The following is an 8,672-nucleotide window of genomic DNA, read 5'->3' as shown; positions in this document are numbered from 1 at the left end:
GTGCTCTGGTTTCCTCCCACAATCCAACGATATGCAGGATAGGTGGATTGGCCATGCTAAATTGCCCCTTAGTGTCCAAAAATGTGCAGGTTATTTGCATTGGTCATGTGAAATTGTCCCTTAGTGTCCAAAAATGTGCAGGTTAGGTGGATTGGCCATGCTAAATTGCCCATTACAGGTTAGGTAGATTGGCCATGCTATATTGCCTCTTCATGTCCAAAGATGTGCACATTAGGTGGATTGGCCGTGCTAAATTGCCCCTTTGTGTCCAAAGATATGTAGGTTAGATGGATTGGCCATGCTAAATTGCCCCTTTGTGTCCAAAGATATGTAGGTTAGATGGATTGGCCATGCTAAATTGTCCCTTGCAGGTTAGGTGGATTGGCCATGCTAAATTACCCTTTTGTGTCCAAAGATATGGATGTTAGGTGAATTGGCCATGCTATGTTGCCCCTTAGTGTCCAAAGATGTGCAGGTTAGGTGGATTAGTCATGGTAAAGGTTACCGCGATAGTGTAGGGGCGAAGGTCCTGGTAAGAAACTCTGTCAGAGAGTTGGTGTAGACTTAATGGGCTGAATGGCCTCCTTCTGCACTGCAGGCATTCTATGATTTGTTGCAAAAACAAAACTTGTGTGTGAATCTGCTCTAGAGTCGGTGATCCCCTCCTGTTTTGTGCTCAGTAGCATGATCTCTATAACCTTGTGCTATTCAGGGATATGATTGCCTATGTGCAGGACAGGAGGGCGGACACTTGCCTCATCGGCCTGGACCATAGAGAAGGCGTTTGATGGAGTATCACACACCTACATGATGAACGTGCTCTCCAAAATGGAGACGGAATCCACAATGGGATCCAACTGTTCTAGTCCCGGTAATGGTGACTATGAAATTATCATTGATTATTGTAAAAGCCCATCTGGTTCACCAAAATCCATGTGACCCCAAGCTTAGAACAATGGGTAGAACATGCAGACTCCACACAGTCACCAGAGGTTGGAATTGAACCCAGGCCCCTGGTGCTGTGAAGCAGCAGTGCTAGCTAACTACTGTGCCACCATGCCACCCATTACGTGCAAAATGATGTCTTAGGAACTGGACACATATCTGTAAACCTAATCCACAGAAAGCTCAGAACTCATTTAAATATTCCTAATATTCTACACATCACTTTGCAAAAACAAGAAGCATAAACATTCAGATGTGAGTGTGGGTTTTGCAGGGATAGACTATAAAAATTATTTCACCTGATGTGGTGTTGATTTGTGGTCGTTTCTCTTCTCTGGGTTTTGGTGCTAGGGGCTCAGTACAATGTTTAAGTGGATGTGGCTGATTGGGTCCAAGGAGCTGCCGGTTGTAGTTTAGTATGCTCTGGTTTCTCTTCAGATTGTATAAATCTTTCGCCTTTTACTAAAGATTTCCGTGGAGAGAAATATTCAGAGTTGTAATGAATTTTTTGTGGCCCTGCTTTTGTGGGGCTTTCAAATGTTTGAAAGAAAGATGAAGTGTGTTGGTTTTCTCATTTCTCTCACCTTCTTGTTGTCTGTTCAGTTTCTGGCTGTGCTTGTACAGATGAGCTGCTTTCTTTCTGCTATTTCAGTGTGGTGTATTATTGGAAAGGTCTCTGTTCTGTGTGCCTTGTGTTGAGATGGTCAAATATAAGTGGCTTGTTAATTAGATGTGTGGCAGCTGTGATTCTGAACTTGATGGAGCTGAGGGGAAGACAGGAAGTGCTGGAAAAACTCAGCAGGACAGGTACTGTTTGTGAAATTTTCACCTTTGGCCAGGGTCCAGGCATAAGAGGAGTGATGATCTCAAGCTGCGGACACATGCGGATCAGAGCTTCCCTGATTTGATTTATTATTGTCATATGTATTAACATACAGTGAAAAGTATTGTTTCTTGCGCGCTATATAGACAAAGCATACCATTCATAGAGAAGGAAACAAGAGAGTGCAGAATGTAGTGTTACACTCATAGCCAGGGTGTAGAGAAGGATCAACTTAATGCAAGGCAAGTCCATTCAAAAATCTGACGGAGCAGGGAAGAAACTGTTCTTGAATCAGTTGGTATGTGACCTCAGACTTTAATACTTTTTAGTGAAGGAAGAAGGTGGAAGAGAGAATGTCCAGGGTGCGTGCGGTCCTTGATTATGCTGGCTGCTTTGCCGAGGCATTGGAGAGTGTAGACAGAGTCAGTAGATGGGGAGCTGGTGTGCGTGATGGATTGGGCTTCATTCATGACCGTTTGTAGTTTCTTGGGTCTTGGGCAGAGCAGGCATCATACCAAACTGTAATACAACCAGAAAGAATGCTTTCTATGGTGCATCTTTAAAAGTTGGTGAGAGTCGTTGCTGACATGCCAAATTTCCTTAGTCTGCTGAGAAAGCAGAGGCATTGATGGGCTTTCTTAACTATAGTGCTGGCATGGGGAGGGGAAAACGAAGACAGGTTTTTGGTCTTCTGGACACCTGAAGACTTGAAGCTCTGGACCGTCTTCTGCTCGGACTCGTCGTCTGTTTGCAGGCCCCTCCAATCTGCAACCAGTTTGAACTGGACAGGAGCCAAGGTGAACTGGGGCGAGAACGAAACCATGTTCTTTGGGAACTCTCACCCTTTGCCCCTTCACCATCAGGGCAGACAACCTTAAGGTGCTGGGGACATGGTTTGAACATAAGAACGTAAGAAATAGGAGCAGGAGTAGGCCATCTAGCCCTTCGAGCCTGCCCCGCCATTCAATAAGATCATGGCTGATCTGAAGTGGATCAGTTCCACTTTCTCGCTTTTTCCCCATAACGCTTAATTCCCTTGTCTGTCAAAAACCTATCTACCCGTGACTTAAATATATTTAGCGAGGTAGCCTCCACCACTTCAACGGGCAGAGAATTCCAGAGATTCACCACCCTTTGAGTGAAGAAGTTCGTCCTCAACTCTGTTCTAAACTACCCCCCCCCCCATCTTGAGGCTGTGCCCTCTAGTCCTGCTATCCTTTCTAAGCAGGAAGAATCTCTCTACCCCTACCCTATCCATTCCTTTCATTATCTTATATGTCTCTATAAGATCCCCCCTCATCCTTCTAAACTCCAACAAGTACAGACCCAGTCTATTTAGTCTCTCTTCATAGTCCAACCCCCTCATCTCCGGTATCAGCCTAGTGAACCTCTTCTGCACTCCCTCCAAGGCCAAAATATCCTTGCGCAAGTGAGGTGACCAAAACTGCACACAGTACTCCAGCTGCGGCCTCACCAGTGCCCTGTACGGTTGCAGCAAGACCTCCCTGCTTTTATATTCTATCCCCCTCGCTATATTTGGAGCAGTGGGGGCGAGCGCCAAAAACTGGGAAGAGCGCATCACCAAATTAAAACAAAACCTGGGTATGTGGGAGCAACGCACTCTCCCAATCACCTGCAAAAACCTGGTTGTCCGGTGTGAGGTACTGTCTGTTTTATTGTATGTTGCGCAGGTCTGGCCTATCCCCAAATCCTGCACAGCAGGATTAATCCAGGCCATCTTCAAATTCATCTGGAGATCTAAGGTGGATGGTGTCCAGAGGGAAGCGATGCATAAATCTCTGGAGAACGGAGGGAAAAATATTCCCAAAGCCGCCCCCATCCTGATGGCCACCTTTGTGTGCGGCTGCATCAAGCTGTGTGTAGATCCTCGGTGCACTAACAGCAAGTGCCACTACTTTTTGTGGTTCTACCTGTCCCAGGTGTTGTGGAGGATGGGTCTGGCCACACTGCCGTGTAATGCTCCATTACATGGGGGAAGATCGTTGTCAAAGACTTTTAAGCCAATGTAGACCGAGGGGCTAGTAACCAGGTAATATCCCTCGGTCTGTCTATTATCTCCAGCTGTTTGTAACTCTATCAAAGCACCACAACGTGCAATTTGACCAATGTACATAGTTTCGTAAGGAACATTGGACTTGTACTGAATGTATGTAATGTTCTTAGACTAAATACAGCATAAATCCTGATCTCAGGGAAAATGTAAATATGATTGCAGGTTACTGTTGTAATGATTGGAAATGTTTTTGAAATGGATTTTCCAGACTATATGTGAATAAATGATATTTTTGGAATAAAACAATAAAATCAAAGTGCTTTTCTGAAAACAATCCTTAAATACAGGGTTCTGTGTTATCATAGAATCCCTATGGTGCAGAATGAGGCCATGTGGCCCATCAAGCCTGCACCAAAACCAGTAGGCCTCATTTGGAACATTGTGTGCAGTTCTGGTTGCCAAGCTATCAGAAGGGCATGGGTGCTTTGGAGACGTTGCAAAGAAGGTTCACCAGGATGTTGCCTGGCCTCAAGGGTTATAAGAACATACGAAATAGGAGCAAGAGTAGGCCATCTAGCCCTTCGAGCCTGCCCTGCCATTCAATAAGATCATGGCTGATCTGAAGTGGATCAGTTCCACTTTCCCGCCTGCTCCCCATAGCCCTTAATTCCCTTGTCTATCAGAAATCTATTTACCCGTGACTTATACATATTCAATGAGGTAGCCTCCACCACTTCAATGGGCAGAGAATTCCAGAGATTCACCACCCTCTGAGTGAAGAAGTTCACTCTGTTCTAAACTGCCCCACCCCCCCTACTTATTTTGAGGCTGTGCCCTCTAGTTCTGAGGACAGCAGAACTAGCTAAGCAGAAAGAATCTCTCTACCACTACTCTATCTAGCCCCTTCATTATCTTGTAAGTCTCTATAAGATCCCCCCTCAGCCTTCTAAACTCCAACGAGGGTTTCAGGTATGAGGAGAAGTTGGATAAATTCGGATTGTTTTCACTGGAGAAGCGGAGGCTGAGAGCGATTTGCTAGATGTCTACAAAATTATGAGGCATAAATAGGATGGATAGTTAGAGGCTTTTTCCCAGCATGGAAAGTTCAACTACAGGGGGCACAGGTTCAAGGCGAGAGGGGAAAAGTTTAGGGGAGATGAAGAATCATAGAATGCCTACAGTGCAGAGAGAGGCCATTTGGCCCATCGAGTCTGCACTGACCACACTTCCACCTAGGCCCTACTCCCGTATCCCCATGCATTTACCCTGCTGATCCTGCTGACACTAAAGGGCAATTTAGCATAGTTAATCAACTTAACCGGCACATCTTTGGGGTGTGGGAGGAAACCGGAGCACCCGGAGTAAACCCATGCAGACATGGAGAATGTGCAAACTCCGCACAGACGGTGACCTGAGGCCGCAATTGAACCTAGTTCCCTGGCGCTGTGAGGCAGCAGTGCTCACCACTGTGCTGTCTGGTGTGGTGAAAGTTTTTCATACAGAGGCTGCTGGGTGTCTGGAATGTGCCGCCAGTGCTGGTGGTGGAAGCAGGCACGTTAGCAATGTTCAGGGAATATCTTGACGGACACATGAACGGGAGGCAAACAGCGGGGCAGAGACTGCACATGGGCAATAAGTGTTGAGTGTAAGTAAGGATTAGGAATCAGTGCAGGCTTGATGGGCCAAAGTGCCTCTTCCTGTGCTATTTTCTTCCTCGTTCTTTGTGTTTGCTGTGTAAAGTTATCACACTCTGATGATCTGCAAACCTTTCTCTGCCGGCCTGTATGACCTGAAGCCAACAGGTACCACTGCCTCCCAGTCTTTCCTGTTGTCTATCATGGATGTCTTAGACAACAACAAGAGCCTGGACCAACCACTAACCCTGCACGAGTTGACTCGAATCCTTTGAAAAGAGTAGAATTCCTGTAAGTGTTAGCTTACTGAACGACTTTAATTCTGCTCTGTGGGATTGGATTGACCGGGGTTTGCTGGAAGTATGCAAGACAACGCATCTGGAAAGTAGCATGTCAGAGTCCGTGAGGTAAAGGCTCATCACCCTCATCCACAAGGGGGAAAGGGGAAGAAATTAGAATTTGGTGACCCATTTCACTGTTGAATATGGATTACAAAATTCTAGCCAAGGTCATTACCAATTGGGTCAATTCTGCCCTGGAGTCGGTGATCCATCCTGATCAAAAGTATGCTGTATCTGGCAGGAAGATCTCTGATAGCCTTGTGTTACTCAGGGATGCCTCTGTCTATCTGTAGGACACAGTAAAAAGTCTGACAACACCAGGTTTTAGTCCAACCTATTTATTTGATAATATACTCACAAGCTTTCGAGGGGGCAGTCCCCTCGAAAGCTTGTGAGTATATTATCAAATAAATAGGTTGGACTAAAACCTGGTGTTGTCAGACTTTTTACTGTGTTTACGCCAGTCCAATGCCGGCATACCCACATCATATCTGTAGGACAGGCAGGTGGGCATCTGCCTCATCACCCTAGATGTGGAGATGCCAGTGTTGGAATGGAGTAAGTACAGTAAGAAGTCTCACATCGCCAGGCTAAAATCCAACAGGTTTATTTTGCAGCACAAGCTTTCGGAGCACTGCTCCTTCATCAGGTAAGTGAGGACTTGTGTTCACAAACGGGGCATATACAGACAGGAGGCTAGACCAGGAGAAGGCGTTTGACAAAATATCGCACACCTACATGACGGATGTGCTCTCCAAAATGGGCTTCAGGGAGGGAATTCGCAATTGGATCCAACTGCTCTACACAGACATCAGTAGTGCAGTCTCAATAAATGGATGGGAATCAGAAAGCTTTCCAATGATATCTGGAGTCAGGCAGTGATGCCCTCTCTCTTTCCTTTCTTGTTTGTGTGTTATATAGAACCTTTTGCTGAGTCCATCGGGAAGGATTCGAGTGTAAAGAGGGTGATGCTCCCAGGAGCAGGGGTGATAGCCTAGTGGTCGTATCACTAGACTATTAATCCCTGAGGACTCGGGCTCGAATCCCGCCACAGCAGGTGGTGAAATTTGAATTCAACAAAAAAAAAATTCTGGAGTTAAGAATCTACTGGTGACCATGAAACCATTGTCGATTGTTGTAAAAACCCACCTGGTTCACTAATATCCTTTAGGGAAGGAAATCTGCCGTCCTTACCCGGTCTGGCCTGTATGTGACTCCAGAGACACAGCAAGGTGGTTGACTCTCAACTGCCTTCCAAGGGCAACTGGGGATGGGCAATAAATGCTGGCCCAGCCAGTGACACTGATGATCCACAAATGAATTAAAAAAAATCTCAGATCAAAGCCTCCCTGTACATGAATGACGTCACCATCTTTTGCTCGAATCCACTGTCAGTGTGCAGACTATTCAAATCACTTCGAGCAGGCCTCGAGTTCCAAATAAATCCTGGCAAGAGCAAGGCCATATTCTTTGGGAATTGGGCAGACCAATCCTAAGTACCCAAAGGAGAAAACGCTGGAAAATCTCAGCAGGTCTGGCAGCATCTGTAAGGAGAGAAAAGAGCTGACGTTTCGAGTCCAGATGACGCTTTGTCAATGCCCCCAATCCCTTTACTGTCAAGTCAGATGGTCTGAAGGAATACAGTTTGCAGGGACCAGGGCATGCATGAGAAACTGAAGGGAGCAAGTAGTCATAATGAACCACAAACTGGGTATGTGGGAGCGACCTCTGCATTGTGGCTAAGAACATGGTCTCTGGAGGGAGGTACTCTCGATGTTGCTGTACGCAGGTCTGGCCCATTCCCAACTCCTGCGCTATGGCAATTACCCGAGCCACTTTCCGCTTCATCTGGGGGCAGAAAATGAACCATATTCATCGGGATGTGATGTACAAACCTCGGGGGGAAGGGGGAAAAGACATACCCGATATCGACCCACTCCAGACAGCCACTTTTATGTGTGGCTGTATCAAGCTTGGCATAGATCCTTGGAATGCAGACACCAAGTGTTGCTATGTACTGACGTTCCACATGTCCCCCATGTTGTGAAGAATGGGTCTACTCACTGCCATGGAACACTCCAAGTAGTTCAAAATATGCCTACCCTTCCAGGACTTCAACCTGATGTTGTGAGACTTCTCCCTATAAACCAAATGGACAGCAAGAAGGTGAGACAAATGAGAAAACCAACACACTTCATCTTTCTTTCAAACGTTTGAAAGCCCCCACAAAAGCAGGGGCACAAAAAATTCATTTAAACTCTGAACACTTCCCTCCACAGAAACCTTTAGTAAAAGGCGAAAGATTTATACAATATGAAGAGAAACCAGAGCATACTGAACTACAACCAGCAGCTCCTTGGACCCAAACAGCCACATCCACTTTAACATTGTATTGAGCCCCTAGCACCAAAACCCAGAGAAGAGAAACGGCCACAAATCAACACCACATCAGGTGAAATAATTTTTATAGTCTATCCCTGCAAAACCCACACTTATATCTGAGTGTTTATGCTTCTTGTTTTTGCAAAGTGCTGTGTAGAATATTGGGAATATTTAAATGAGTTCTGAGCTTTCTGTGGGTTGGATTTGCAGATACATTCTTAGCTTCCAAGGTCTTTATTTTGTACATAAGACAGGACTCTGTATTTAGAGTTGTTTTTGGAGACGATCTTTGAACATAAACTGCTGCTATGAACGTAGCCCAGTCCATCGCGCAATCCAGCTTCCCATCCACTGACTCTGTCTACACTTCTCACTGCCTCAGAATAGCGGATGTGTCCAATTCTTAGTTCCTAAAACTTTACTTTGCACACTTAGAATCCCTACAGTACAGAGGAGGCCTTTCAGCCCATTGAGTCTATACTGATCACAATCCCACCCAGGTCCTACTCCCGTAACCCCATGCATTTATTCTG

The 8,672-nt window shown here is 45.8% G+C and overlaps 2 non-coding genes across 2 annotated transcripts; one reads left to right on the top strand and one right to left on the bottom strand.

Moving 5' to 3' along the window:
* The first annotated feature begins 1,363 nt into the window (after positions 1-1,363).
* Positions 1,364-1,476, top strand: LOC145361140 (U5 spliceosomal RNA). The gene has a single exon (XR_013889803.1). It is a non-coding gene; the product is annotated as a U5 spliceosomal RNA (small nuclear RNA).
* Positions 1,477-7,976: 6,500 nt separating this feature from the next.
* Positions 7,977-8,090, bottom strand: LOC145361141 (U5 spliceosomal RNA). The gene has a single exon (XR_013889804.1). It is a non-coding gene; the product is annotated as a U5 spliceosomal RNA (small nuclear RNA).
* Between the last annotated feature and the right edge of the window lie 582 nt (positions 8,091-8,672).

The sequence above is a fragment of the Carcharhinus amblyrhynchos genome, chromosome 33 (genome assembly GCF_965287045.1).
Source record: "Carcharhinus amblyrhynchos chromosome 33, sCarAmb.v2.hapA, whole genome shotgun sequence".
NCBI classification, from domain to species: Eukaryota; Metazoa; Chordata; class Chondrichthyes; order Carcharhiniformes; family Carcharhinidae; genus Carcharhinus; species Carcharhinus amblyrhynchos.
Note: the sequence above shows the minus strand (reverse complement) of the source record. Positions and strands in the feature narration are given on the sequence as shown.